Source organism: Emydura macquarii, unplaced genomic scaffold (genome assembly GCF_026122565.2).
Source record: "Emydura macquarii macquarii isolate MOO-44397 ecotype Brisbane River unplaced genomic scaffold, CSIRO-AGI_Emac_v2 contig_2897, whole genome shotgun sequence".
NCBI classification, from domain to species: domain Eukaryota; kingdom Metazoa; phylum Chordata; order Testudines; family Chelidae; genus Emydura; species Emydura macquarii.
Window position 1 is genome coordinate 52,626,954 of NW_027133034.1, and position 15,705 is coordinate 52,642,658.

Below are 15,705 nucleotides of genomic sequence, written 5' to 3' on the forward strand. Positions count from 1 at the left end.
GTCCAAGGTCTCTGCTCCAAAGAGTTTACAATCAAAGAAGACAATCTATAAAGCAAGAAGGGGATGGTGTGGTTGAAAGGGCAACACTTTGACTGAATGTTTTGCATGTATCGTTTGCTCTACCATTTGGTTTTGTTTGACTATGTGTTTTGTAAACATTCCTGATTGGATTGGGTTTACAACGCCTTTTAGAAAACATATGTTGTAAGGCTTGATCCTGCAAGTTGCAGAGCACTCTGGCCTTGATCCAGCAAGATACTTAAGCCTGTGGCTAACTTTAAACAAGCCAGTAGTCCCCTCAACTTCACTGGGACTACTCACGTGCTTAAAGTTAAGCACAGCTTGTTTTACTGGATTATGGCTGGATAACTCTGCACTTTGCAGGACTGAGCCCATAAAGAGGAATATAAGGAGGAAAGGATGGAGGCTGGGTAGATTGCACTAGATTAGAGTAGTATTCTGGAGGCGGCTTTGTGTGAAAATATAGTACCGTTTATCAAAGCATGTTAATGATTATTAATACTAATAACTGATTTATTATTTGTATTAAAGCCACCTCAAAAGGCCCCATTCAGAACCAGGGCCCTACTATGTCATGCTCTGCTGTGAACAAACAGACAAGAGGAATCTAACCAAAGAGTTACAGTCTAATTAAGACAGGAATCAACAAGTGGGTATAACGAGGTTATTTCTCTTTTACAGGGTAGCTGGTGTGGCAAGATATTTAATGCACCAGGATATGCCAGCTCAGTGCCCCACTTTTTTCCATAAAGCACACTATAATTCAAATAGGTATACTTTTGGGGCAGCAGGTATGTTAGGATTAGGAATATAATGCCAAGTGAATAATGAGAATAGCTCATTACGGGGAAGTGCTTCATAATAATTCTTAGAATGGTTTAGAGTCCTGCGCTCAGCACTTTGTGCCCTCGCATGACGAGCACGGTGTACCATCTCATTCCACCCTATTTTTCTCTGTTCTCACTACTTGTTGCTCCAGTCCATATATCTGGTTCAGCCGCTGAATGACTCAATTCCCAGCATTTACTGTTCTCCACTGGTGGTGACAGAGTCTTCTGCCACTTTGCCCTCTCACTGTGAAACTGTCTCACCCCTAAACCCCATTCTCACTTATCATCAGCCTTCACACAATGAAAAGGCCTCTCTTTTCCTGCCCACCCTGAGCCTTCACTCTGCACCTGGCCCTTCTCTAGTCTGGGGGATTTAACTGTCCTTTAGTGTTTCTGCATGTTGTGATACATGATAGCTCATGTGCTGCATCCGAAGCTGTGCTATAATAAAACAAACAATTCTCTTCAGTGATAATATAACATTCACTGTCTTCAGGAACAGCCCTTATGTACACGGCTTATGGCAAAGATTCAGAAAATCACACATCTGGTTTACTTCATCTCAGTTCTCTGGACTCACTAAGGACTAGACTGTGGATTTATCCCTAGCCCTGAGTCAGAGGCCGCACATAGTTTCATTGCCCCTGGGGAAGACTAGGGACTGTATTATAATTCAGAGACACATTCTGATCTGTGGTTCTTCCCAGGTTCTGTGAGGAAAAGTAATCTGTCCTGGCCCTTTGCCAACATGGATTTCTTCCCCCTTCATATTGGCCCACGGAGCTGGCTGGAACATTGGCAGGCACAGAATCAAGACTCCCACCCAAACCTGCCCATCTACATGAATGGTGGAGTAGTGACTTCTGGATCCTTCTCTCCCCTCGACACTGGGACTCATGGTGCAAGTAATGTGCAGCGGAGTAAGGTGGTGCAATACACTCTCCTGTTCAGGGAGTAGGATGAACCACAGTCTTGATCTAAGCCTGGAGAAGATTGTATTTGTGTCCATGCGCAGCCCACTACAGAAGGAGGCAGACATTTTAGATCTGCGAATGAAAAACCATAGAATGGGGTTGAAAATAAATTCCCAAGAGTTACTTCCCAAGAATAAATTCCCAAGAGTTAGTTTATAGTTACTTGCAGGGAGTCGTGCAACTTTCTGGCTAGGCAGCATGCCCCTGCGTGTTTGTGTAACATTAGATAGTGCTGCCTGGGAGAGGTGAGTGTGACCTATCAGCACGCAATGTGATTGTAAGCACTACCAAGTAGGGCCAGCAAAGCAGCACATGTGGACATGCCAAAGCAGTGTCTGTCAAAGGCAGCAATTCCCTCTCCCTGCGGGACAGCCAGCATGAAATGAATTAAGACCCTAATTCTGCGTGGCAGACCCCTGTACTCATTGCAGACTCCCAATGAAGTCAATGGGATGCAGCAGTCTGTATTAGCAGCTCATGTTGCAACGTCAAAGCCTAACTTTAAATATGTAGCCAATACAGCTGGTCCAAAATTTTCTGGTAAAACATTTTTCAACAGAAAATGGCTTTTTGGATGAAAAAAAATCTGTTTTCATTAAAAATGTTCAGGGTTTCATCAAGAAATCAAAACCCAACCTTTTTTTTCTGTTTAAAATAGTTTTTTATGAAAACCTGCCAAAGTGCAAAGAAAATGTTTAATTAAAACTATTTTTGTCAATATTTGTGGCACGAAAAAAATCATTTCCCAACCAGCTCTAGTGACTAGCCTGGAAAGTGCAAAATAAAACAGAAAACATCCTGTGTTGTCTAGGGATGAGCAATAAGGATCAGATACAATAAGATCAGATACATTCCCCTGATACCAAAGTTGTACCCAAACCTGAACTGAGTATTTTTGGAAGGTTTAATTTTTGTATTGATTTGTTTTAATTTTTACCAATCCCTAGATTTCGCACGAAGAAGTGGGAGTGTCAAATGTCAGAGAGAGACTCTTGTCACAGTGACTCCAGCCCAGGAGAAGTAAGAACTGCAATAGATCTTGTGAGATTTCCCGCCCACTTCCCAGACATTTGGATAGTTCTGGATCATTCTGATAAGCTTCCTAACCAATGGCAAGAATCTGACCTGCCTGTGCTACATGGTTCAAGGGAGTTGGGGAACAGCAGGCCCAAGCTACTCACATTACATGGGCATAGAAGTGCCCAGAGAGCTGCTACTCAACCTCCCATGAAAGTAGGCTAGGTAGGATAGGGAATGGGCAGAGGCCTTGCTTCCACCCCCCAAAAAAAGCACAGGCCAGTAAAACAGAGTCAGCAGAGAGCGGCGTTTACTGGTATAGGAATAGATCAATAGCAGATTACTCTCCACTGAAACATGAGTGGGTCAAGGAGGGAATTGTGACTAAGAATGTCTGTTCCTGGGGTGGGGCCGTAGCCTGCCATCCCCTAACTAAGGCAAACAATGAATTTGCACTGTTAGCCCCCAATGCCTTTTAAGTGCCATGACTGTGCACTCTTCAAGGGGGAACTTTGAATTTCTCTGTGTTTAGAAAGTGCGGAGCATATTTCGGGCATTAGTGCAACCTAAGAGCTAGATTGATTTTGCCAGCCTTACTTACCATGAGGTACGATTGAAGTCACTTCTACACAGGGAATTTGAGAGGATTATGTACTGTATTCCCTTTGGGGAGTCAGTGTTGTCAGCACTGCAGAGTTTAACCAGATGTCTTGGTTACAGCCGTTGTGCTCGGCTGAAGAATCCTGCTAGAAAAGCAGAGCATCATTCAGTCTTGAAAAGATTAGTCTTATCTTGGGCATCTTTTATTCCTTTATGTGTTTTAAATGATGGCTTCCTTCCTTCACTGCTCTTTGATTCTGCAGATGTTGTCGCATCATGACAAGCTGGATAGTACCGCTATTGAGGCAGAATATACTGGGTAGTTTGGTTTTATTTCTATTGAGTGCCTCTGACCACAAGGCTATTATGTACTGTGTACTGCTCAGCATCGAAAAGACTAGTTGCAGGATTTGACCTTAGTGTGTGATTGTGTGTTTGTGTTTATAAGATGAGGAATACAAATTAGAGGAAGGGACACAGCACAAATGGGGGAAACAGAGTCCTATCGTTCAAAGAAAACTAGTAATCAGCCTAGTAAACTCAAAGGGACTGTGGCTTCGGACCTCAACAGGGCTGGGTAACAGGGTGACAGACAGTAAATCCCTGTATGAGAAAATGCAGAGCTCATGTGTTGAGTTAGCTTAAACTCTGGAGCCAGCCATCTGTATTAGGATTCAGGGTGTTCACTGCTGCGAGGTGGGTAATTAGCTCCAACCAGGATATAAAGGGGGGCTGCAGTTTGGCTAAGGCAGGTTGAAGATACTAACTCAGAGGAAGTCTTACAATAGTCAAGCCCAGGGAGAACGCTTACACTGAGGGATGTGTTGTGTTTTTACATTACCAAAAAATCCAGACTCCAGGAAGGGGTTAGTTTAGATACCAACTCAGCTACTGTGTGCTCTGTTGATTAGCCCATTCACAAGTCCAAGCCCCTAAAACTAATTACCAAGCCAAAAGTTGTATGCACACATTAGAATCATAGAATACTAGAGTTGGAAGGGACCTCAGAGGTCATCTAGTCCAACCCCCTGCTAAAAGTAGGACTAACCTCAGCTATATTATCCTAGCCAGGGCTTTATCAAGCCTCAGCTTAAAAACCTCTAAAGATGGAGATTCCACCACCTCCCTAGGTAACCTATTCCAGTGCTTCACAACCCTCCTAGTGAAAAACTTTTTCCCAATGTCCAACCTAGACCTCCCCAACTGCAACTTGAGACCGTTGCTCCTTGTTCTGTCGTCTGACATCACCGAGAACAGCATAGCCCCATCCTCCCTGGAACCCCCTTTCAGGTAGTTAAAGGTTTCTATCAAATCCCCCCTCATTCTTCTCTTTTGCAAACTAAACAAGCCCAGTTTCCTTAGCCTCTCCTCGTAAGTCCCGTGTTCCAGCCCCCTAATCATTTTTGTTGCCCTCCTCTGGACTCTCTCCAACTTGTCTACAACCTTTTTGTAGTGGGGGGCCCAAAACTGGACACAATACTCTAAATGCGGCCTTACCAATGCTGAATAGAGGGGAATAATCACCTGCTGGCAATGCTCCTCCTAATGCAGCCCAATATGCTATTAGCCTTCTTGACAACCAGGGCACACTGCTGACTCATATCCAGCTTTTTATCCACTGTAACCCCCAGGTCCTTTTCTGCAGAACTGCTGCCTAGCTCGTCGGTCCCCAGTCTATAGCTGTGCATGGGATTCTTCCTTCCTAAGTGGAGGACTCTGCACTTGTCTTTGTTGAACCTCATTAGATTTCTTTTGGCCCAATCCTCCAGTTTGTTTAGGTCCTTCTGTATCCTATCCCTACCTTCCAGGGTATCTACCACTCCCCCCAGCTTAGTGTCATCCGCAAACTTCATCCAACCTAAAAGCCGTTTTTGCCTCCCAACCTGGTCCTGGGATGTACACAGCTGAGCCAGACTATAGAATCCAGCCCAAAGTCAAGAGTGACATACATTGGGCCTATTTTACCTTCATCCTTGTGTTGTCTGTAGATCAGTGCAAAGTGAATGAAACACACTTCCAAAGCAGGGTGGGAGCTTTCTACACCTACTTTGCACAGCTGTAAATGACAAGGTGAAGGGCAATGAGGAAGCAGGCTCAATATTATTCATATTCACAAAGATAAACATGGTCACGTTTTCGGTCATCACTATGAGTCATTGTACTAGGTGTGTGGAAGGCAATAGCCAATGTCAAGTATAGTATTTCTTTCCCTTTCATGCACTTCAGCTTGTTCTAATTCCACTGACTTTGACCAAGTTACCTCAGGAATAAATTTCGCCGTGGCTTCAGGTGCTATGACTCCAGGAATTTTGCGTGCTGACATGCTAGCCTATTTAACATTGTCTTGTGCTTGTGAACCCATCTCTGGGAAGATCAGTTATTATGGTGTCTCTCACTGCTTTGTAACATCATAGAGGCCACATATTATAGTCTTTTCTTCCCTGTTTGAGAGATTGTCAGAATAAACATACAAACATGATCATAAATCAGTGAAAAAATGCTTTTAAAATGTGCATTAAGAACAGATTATTGTCTCAAAGCAGGTCATCATAAAATGAATAAGTTATTAATAAATCCATAGTGCACTAGCTTATCAATTACCCAGCCATCCACTTTGAGAGCATCATCTCTTTTTAATGTATGTGAGGAAGAATTGCATTACTTTAATTCAAACAGGACTTCTGTCCACTTTTAAAATTAAAAGGGGGGCTAACTCTTTAAAATGAACCATGAAACGATTATTAGTGTAAAACGCAAATATATATGTAGAAAATGAATGAATAAACTCCTATTTCATTTTAATTGTAACCCATATTTTCCCCTTGAAGTGCAATAAAATGAACACACATACATAACAGTTGGATGGAGATATTTCTGTAAGCTGCTTCCTTCTCATCCTGAACACACAGCTCTGTGAGTATTATTAAAATAGTTAGTTAACTGTAATAAAGTGAGAGTTGCTACTGGTGTGGCGTTCATTAGAAAATTTGGTTTCATTTATTGCATATAATTAAATAATCTCTCTCTTCCTTTTGAAATGAAGGAAGACAGAGATAAGGACATTTCAGGACTAATAAAGACCATGACCAAATTCAGGCTTTTACACTTAAATGAGAAAACCCACTGGAAAGACCAGAACAGTGAGTATGATTGTTTCATTCAGTTTCTGGACTCTGCAGGCCCCACACAGATTCTCCACAGCTCCCAGGTGCCACTGGAGATGCTTTGGGCCAGGCAATATGGTACATGGGTAAAATTTTCAAAAGCATCTCAGTGACTTAGAAGGACAAGCCCCATTTTAAAAAATGACCAGGGTTCCTAGGGGCCAGATTTTCAAAGGTATTTATGTGCGCAAAGATGCAGATAGGTGCCTAGTGAGATTTACAAAAAACTAAGCAGATTAGGCACCAACTCCCATTGATTTTATCATTATTTATTCAGATGTGTAGAGACTAGGGCCTGGTCTACACTTACCTTGAAATTCCGCGGCAGTTGACGGGAGTTACGCAAGCTACACAGAGTAGCTTGCGTAACTCCCATTGACTTCTTAACTCCTCTTCTATGCGGTGTCTTCACTGCACTGTGCCGACAGGAAATGTGTTCCCATCGACGCAGCGCTACACCATTTGCGGGGGTGGTTTTAACGCGTCTTCTGGATCGATTGAGCAGCTCAATGGCACTGATGGCTCAATCGATCTGGATAAATCGATCTGACGGTAGTGAATTTGCTGCTGTCAGTGAAGACATACCCTACAATAAAAAAGCTCACATACAGAGCTCTGGGTGCCCTTAACAATTTTTTTTAATTCACTAAAATAAACAGACTCATTAGTTCCCTCAGATCAACTCAAATACACAGCAATAACATCCGTACAATTGAAATTAACTGACCATACACACAATGGTCACAAGCGGAGTGCCCCCGGCGTCAGTCCTGGGCCGCTTTTGTTCAACATCTTCATTAATGATCTGGAGGATGGGGTAGATTGCACCCTCAGCAAGTTTGCAGATGACACTAAGCTAGGGGGAGTGGTAGATACCCTAGAAGGTCGGGATAGGATACAGAGGGACCTAGACAAATTGGAGGATTGGGCCAAAAGAAATCTGATGAGGTTCAACAAGGACAAGTGCAGAGTCCTCCACTTAGGATGGAAGAGTCCCATGCACAGCTACAGACTGGGGACCGATGAGCTAGGCAGCAGTTCTGCAGAAAAGTACCTGGGGGTTATAGTGGATAAGAAGCTGGATATGAGTCAACAGTGTGCCCTAAGTGCCAAGAAGGCTAGTAGCATATTGGACTGCATTAGTAGGAGCATTGCCAGCTGATCGAGGGACATGATTATTCCGGTCTATTCGGCATTGGTGAGGCCGCATTTAGAATATTGTGTCCAGTTTTGGGCCCCCCACTACAGAAAGGATGTGGACAAGTTGGAGGGCAACAAAAATGATTAGGGGGCTGGAGCACAAGACTTGTGAGGAGAAGCTGAGGGAACTAGACTTGTTTAGTCTGCAGAAGAGAAAGAAGAGGGGGGATTTGATAGCAGTCTTTAACTACATGAAAGGGGGTTCCAGGGAGGATGGAACTAGACTGTTCTCAATGGTAGTAGATGACAAAACAAGGAGCAATGATCTCAAGTTGCAGTGGGGGAGGTCTAGGTTGGACATTAGGAAAAAGTTTTTCCCTGGGAGGGTGGTGAAGCACTGGAATGAGTTACCTCGGGAGGTGATGGAATCTCCATCTTTAGAGGTTTTTAAGCTGCGGCTTGACAAAGCCCTGGCTGGGATGATTTAGCTGAGGTTAGTCCTGCTTTGAGCAGGGGTTGGGCTAGATGACCTCCTGAGGTCCCTTCCAAATCTAATATTCTATGATTCTTCAATCTCCACAGATCCCCACCTGCCCCACCCAATCTAACCCCCATATCCTCCTGGGCCAGGGATAAAAAGTGGGCCTTGCAGCTCATCGTGAAGGCTGACAGACTCAGCCTGTTATGGGCACATCTGCAGTCAGGCATAATAAGTGCAAAATTATGCTCATTTGAAGGGCAAAAGCAGAAAGGTCTAGATTTGTGTCCCCCCCAAGCCCAAAGAGGTATTGAATAAAAAGGCAAGTAAAGAAATATTTGGAATAATTAAATATATAAAAATCAGCAAATCGGATGATACACACAGAGTATAGAGGGAATTAGCTAAAGAACTTCCTGAACCATTGGCAAGAGTTTCAGAAAAACCCAGGCTTGCATCCATTGTTGATTTCCCCACATTCTGGGGCAGATTCTGCCCTCCTCACTCAGAATGAGTCATGTATCACTCCAAGTACTGTATAGTCGCACTGAAAACAAGAGTAAGTGTCGCAAAATCAGGCCTTTATTTCAGCATGGCTGGGGATTTACAGCATTGATTGGCTGGTAAAGAATAAATTGTTCTGCTACCTCATGACGGTTTTAGATGTTTGCAGTGTGTTAGTGCTTCAGTTTTGTTTTTCTGGAGCGTTTTCTAAATGAGTCCAGAAGGCTCATCTTCATAGTCAATTACGGCTGATTGGGAAATGATGATTTACACTGTATATAGATTCAGTTTTGGCTGGGCCCCTGCCTGGTTTTCCTGTATGGGTGCAAAATGTGCAGGCAATTAAAACCAAATCCCAGCACTTAGTTGGTTAAGTACCAAATAGCAGGTCCCCAATCCACAGCGGTGTCTATTCTCTAGCAAGTAACAACCAAACAATACTGGAGAGAGAGAGTTTGTGTTTGTGTGTGCATGCATGCATGCACACGGAACTCCTGATGGCCTCCCATGAGTTCAGTTCTGCTTGTCTTCTTTTATGTGCCATCCAATGGCTCTGTACTGTGCTCTGCCCATCCTTGGTGTCCTATATCTTTTGGGTACTGCCTTATTGCTGCCTCTTCTCTTTGTAATATATGAAAGTGAACAGATTGTTAGTTCTGTCCTCCACGCTTATTGTGATATTGCTGCTGCCCAAAAGCCCCTGCCCATCATAGCTCAAATTTTAGCACTATTTGTTCCATATTTAAATGCATCCAACGAGTCCCAAACAGGATCTGAATAGTAGCCCTCTGGAATCTGAACATCATTTAACACTGACTACTGAGGCATTGGCACAACCCTAGTTTTATTGCTACCACCCACTAACCAGAGCAATGACTGCCACTTGTTAACATTCCTGCTCACATAGAGGGACCTGTGCCAGCTTCCCTGGCAAAAAGGAGAAGGAACAGCTGTCACTGGAAGAAAGGGAACTCCAGAGTAGCAGCTCCCTGCACCAGCCTCCCTGGCAAATGGGAAAAGAGCAGCTGGCACTGGGAAAAGAGTAGTATGACTGTGGCATTTGCCCCATTCGGCCCATATCCTTCATAGGCACTGGAAGAGAGGAGCAGTTGATGCCAGAAGAGGAGCCAGCAGCACCTCAAACCAGTCTCCCTTGTCCTTCGATGGGGACAAAGGGAGAGGGTGAGCCAGCCCAAACATAAATGCATTTGAAGTATGTTTTAATGAGGATATATGCGACATATGCTCTGTAGCAAAATAAATGTACTTTTCTCTCCTCCCTTCAATCTGCAGGCCATCTGTGTGTGTGCTGGAACTCCCTTTAGCATGAATGAGAGCAGCATGCCAAAATCACATGCCTCCTCTTACAGATGAGAATGCACAGTGCCCCAGACAGTAGTATGCTTGCGAGGTGCTGTTTTTCCAGCACTGCTAATAAGGGAAGGGATAGCTGAGATGGTTTTTTTCTTTAAATATAACTGCTATACTCATAGTCAGGACAGACAGAAAAGACCACTCAAGTCATGCAATCTGACCCTTGTCACTTTGCAGGTCTACTTGCTGCATTGTTCACACTACTATCTCAATTATTGAGACATTTTCTTGACAGCTACAACCTAACCTTTCCCTCCCTTGGTATTAGACCATTGCTTTCTGCTCCACCATCTTGTGTTAATGTGAAAATTCCCCCTCTCCTAAGTTCTCCACTTCACAGAGGGTATTTATAAGTAGTGATTATGGTCCCGCTGAGTATTCTCTGTTACATACTTACACACTGATCACTCCCAGTCCCTCTTTGCAGTGTCGCATCTGTTTATATCATTTGTGTGGCTGTTTCAACTATATTTTTCCCTGTCATTCCTAAATTGTAGCATGTCACACACTATTCCACATACTGTATAATATAGTAGGGAAACGCAGTGTGGTATTTTCTACACCGACATCACACATTTAGAGTAGCATTGAGTATCCTGAGGGAGCTCAAGGCACTTCACCTGTAAGGGTCTTTTTATCCACCTCTGAAATAAACCCAATTCTGTGATGGAAGGCAGAAGTCAGGCGCACATCCAGTGCACAGCACGGTGCATCAGAATGGGGAGAAGGGCCACTGTTCTCATGGGAAATGCCACGGGCACTGTAATGGTCATGAAAGATGGGCAGGGTCAATTTTGAGGTCTTAGTGAAAGACCCACAGGCAGCGAACTGCAGAATCCTTTGTTGTTATCATCATTCATAGCTTGCATTGCAAGCACCACAAAATGGGGGTTCTGTTTGAATAGGAGAGCCACGATTACTCTACTCTACTCTGCCATGCCCCGAATGAATGATCTTTGTCATTGCTAATCTCAGTGAGCCTGGCATGGAATGTGCCGAACTCTGTCATGTGGTGACACAAGCGCTTTTCTTTTGACCAGTCAGCAGAGACTGTTTTCAGCAATGTGGGTAACTGGGCATCTTAGTTCTTGCTGCTCTTAGTTCCGAGTCCTGTCATCTTCTTGTGTGGCGCAGACCCACTGGACATGCCTTAACTGATCTTGTGCCTCAAATTACTTCTCCATATAGTCAAGCCCTGCAGAAGCAATCTGCTTCAGCTATCACTAACTGGTATGTCCTTTCTTGCTCTGCGTTTCTCCACAATATCATACTTTTGCAGGCACATTGGATGAGCACCCACAGGGGGAGAAGGAAGGGTTAAGGAGGCTCAGTTGTTCTGCAACTCCTGACCTAATTTAGACAGCCCTACAGGGCCTACCAAAATTAAAGCAACCTATCTCTGGCTACCTCTGGGCTGCAGTATGGCTAAGAATCTGCATGACACATCCCTCCTGGCCCACCCCCTCCCTCTATAACAGCACTTGCTAGGGGGTCCTCAGAAGGCAGGTTTAGGGTTATCTTTCTCAATTTCTGCATTGGGGAATGGTCCAGTAGCTCAGTCCAGGTCTTTTAGAGCCCCTCTATACTGCTGTGTCCTTCTATTGGGCATAAAGAGACCAGAGTGAGGATTACACAACATTCTTTCTAGTCTCAGTGGTGCTGATGCAAGGGTTTTTTCATGATTGCCTCCATAGGCTTATTCATGGTCAGTCACCTCTGAAACTTTCCTCCTGTACACATCTTGATGGAGGGAAGTGCTCACAGCACAACAAAAGTGAATCCATCTCTTTTCTGATCTGTGCAAAGCTTACTATATTTCTATGGAAGTAAAAGCCTTGGATGCATAAACCACAGGCTCCTTTTCTTGCCGTGGCACAGATTCAAGTCTTTACTTGGATGTATTGACCTGAAATGTTACCTCTTTACACATATCAGAGATGGCAAATGTTTATGCATAGGCAATTAGCTGCTGCACAACCGTGAAGGCTGAGCCTTACTGGGCATCCCATTGAATTTTCTGTTTTCCTTTAGGAGATCTCCTAATGATGCCAACATTTCTGTAAAGTGTGGAATTAATGTAGGGAGGTAAATCATTGTCCCTAGTATCTTTTGCTGCTCAGCACAGTTCTCTAGTTTTATAAATCATTGCCACTTTTAAAGGAAAGAATTTGATATCCTCAGCTAAGAGAATGTGACCAAAATATTATAGCTCAGATCCCAGATTTGTCAGCTTTTCCTGTACTTTCATTGAATTAATCCCAAATGCTATCTTGTTTCAAATCATTTAATCCATCTCAGAAAAATGCAGTCTTTATCCAGTTATTTGCCATGTTTGCGTAGATAAAATTGAATTTGTTTCAGCCTCATTCATACCTCTTTAGAGTTTGCTTCCCAAGAATATTCTGGCAAATACTGGCAGCACATCCCTGAAGGGAAGTGAATTTTAAGTAAATATTACAGAATATTCATTAAAAGTGAATTCTGAGTTCATAAATGTGCCTGTTTGCACCAGAAACCTAGTTCCAGGAATTATGCACATACAGTCAGAGAACAGAAACACTAGTCTATGTAATCAATGGATCTAGTTAACAGTTAGTAATACACATCAAATTTCAAATATTTTCAATGAACTGTTAACAATCTGCAGATTAAGAATTATTTGTAAGATTTATTCCATGAATAATTGTGAATAACAAATATATTCAAGAAAATCAGAAGCTGTTCCCAGGCAATTCATACCCAGGAAACACAGCTACATTTATTGAATAAATTATTGGCTGCACTTTATTTGTTAAGCTTCACATAATCATGTCCTTTGAGAAGCATGTAAGAAGCATAAATATCTGCTGCTGTCCATACGTACCCTGGCCTGCAGTGTCTCCGTAAATCAGCACCTGGGGAGACATTTGTTGCCTCATAAACATTCTCCTGCAGTGAAGTTATCATTTAAATAAACCAGAAATTCTCAGTATGCCAAGAAAGAAATATTACTTCTATCCACCTGCTTCCTCATCTCTTTTCTCATAAGGACAATAAATTTATTTATCCTTAAAAAGCCCACAAGACAAGGGCATGTCCAGTTTTCCATGTATAGAGTGGATTGAAGTATTGGTGTGTAATTTCATATATAATAGACTAAACTTTCTTAACAAAATGTGGGGGTTATGGGTAGATAGTCCCAGCACTCTCTCATATCATCACATTGGTGAATCAGCAATGAAGTGAAATAATAATTGAGAGCCTTACCATTTATGTCGTGCTTTTCATTTTCAAATGCTTCCAGACATTGGGCCAGAGTCACAACAGAGTCTAATGAAAGCCAGGTCAGATCCTGGCACCCAACCTATAGCAGTGATAAATCTTACAGATGCAACGGCACAAAGTGCACACAAAGTTCTTGCTACTATGCTCAGCACAGCCCCCCAAAAGCGAATAGCACATGTCGGGCAGGGGGCATTGTTAGGGAGACTGAGTAGTGTGATGATTCATTGTATTCCTCCTGCAGCCTCTGTTGGCTCGCTTTCTTGGTAGCCCCTGGTGGAGATTAAAGCTCTCACCTCTGTCAGAAACCCTAAAGTGAATCTCAAAGAGCAAGGCTGATGCTGTGATGTGGTGGAGAGGGATCTAGGGGGCTCCTTGAGACTCTTATTAAAATTCTAGCGTAAGACTGAAGGGAGGCTTGAGGGGGATTTTTCTGCTCTCAAAAAGTTCACCTGCTGCTCTGTGTATAGGTAAGTCTTCCCTGCCAGCAAAGATTTGGCCATAGGACTTAATACTGCTGAACAGCAATATGCTTTGCCTTTGGAAGGCACTAGATTGAATAAGTGCCAGGTGTTTAAAATATATAATGTCGCAGGGTAAGATGCTCTAAAGTCCCTGACTAATACTACTCATACACACATAGGCAGTCCTGTTTCTGAATGGTTTATCACAGAATAAAGGGGAAACCAAATTTGAGCCCCCTTTGTGAAAGCACTGGTAACATGTTCTTGGGCAGGAAAGTGCAATTTGCAACTTCTTGTGCCAGCCAGAATGAATCTGTCCCATTGTGGTCTTGATCCTGACGTCAGTAGGATTATGCACATGCTTAAAATTAAGCATGTACATAATCCTACTGACGTCAGGGTCAAGACTAAAGTTAAACATGTACTGAAGTCAAGATTAAAGTTAAGCATGTACTGAAATGCTTTGCTGGATCAGGGCCAGAATGCTCAGTACCATGCAGGAGTCCCAACTAATTGATCCTCTGTCAGCATTAAAGATAAGGTGATAGCAACAAGAACAGGGTCATTTTCAAATCTCAAATGTAAACTTCTCAGTCATCCTATATATAAAGATAATCACATGTTTTTAAAGAAGAAAAGACACACACAGTCAATGTTTGGGATCCCATCTATAGGGGGCATAAGGGAAGGGAAAAGCCTGAACTATCCAAAAGCTTGTATTCTTTGATGAGTGCAATTATTGTCGTCTTTTCATAGCCTTTGCCTTATGCTTTACCAGCTTGTGAAGTTAGCCCTGAATATTTGTGTGAGAGTAGGTCAAAAAAAGTCAAATAACAGGCTTCCCGCTTTGACAACCCCTTCACAGAACTCTTCCTTCTGAATGCAGCAAGAAGGACACACATGGATTTGTCATGTGGTGTATTTCCACCTTCTTCATGGCTGATTAATAGGGGTCACCATGTCTCTGTGCTCTCTGATACCAGGGTATCCGGGCAACAGGTGGCTCGTATTACATTCTTTTTGAATTTTTAACATCATGTGCCCCAGTTGCAGCTTATACATCACAAAGTAATCTTTATGCTGGATAGTGGAAGTGCATTTCATTTGCATAGCTCTGATAGGATTAGAGAAGGCATTAGAATAATTAAGGTCAGAGGGGTTTGCCATTTACTAAATCCCTAAATCCCTCTCTAACTCCAATATTATTCAGTAATATTATGGATGAAAGGGTCAACTGCTACAAAATATGGTTTTCTATCCATTCATAATACATGGATACACTGCATGGGTCCCAGGATATTAGAGAGACAAGCTGGGTGAGGTAATTTCTGGAACATCCCTTGAATGATCCCTTACAATATGTGCTAACTACTTATACTAAACACTCTGTTCTACCTTGCATTTTGCTGTGACACTGGGAGTACTTTTCCCACACCTGAAGAAGAGCTCTATGTGGCTCGAAAGCTTGTCTCTCTCACGGACAGATGCCGGTCCAATAATAGATATTATCTGACTCACATGGATACACTGTTACTTAGACAATTCAAAATTGAATAGAGAGGATGCTTTGAATTGTATGCACAGTCATGCCAAACCAGCAGCAGTTTGATGGGGGTATTCCCATGGATAAATCTGTAGAGACAGCACATTGTGTGCCATCTGGTACACAAAAGAAGGAAAATGGTCTTAAAGGTACAGGGATGTGTAATTACTTAATATGTTCTTTATCAGATCCCATGGTGATGAGCGCCCCATAGAAACTCACAAACACGTGACACAAAACTACATCAGTATGAAGCTACAGTGGCTTGGCAATGGAAGTTGTTTACATTTTGATTCATAAAACAATTTCACAAATAAATTTTTTTTTTTTAAATC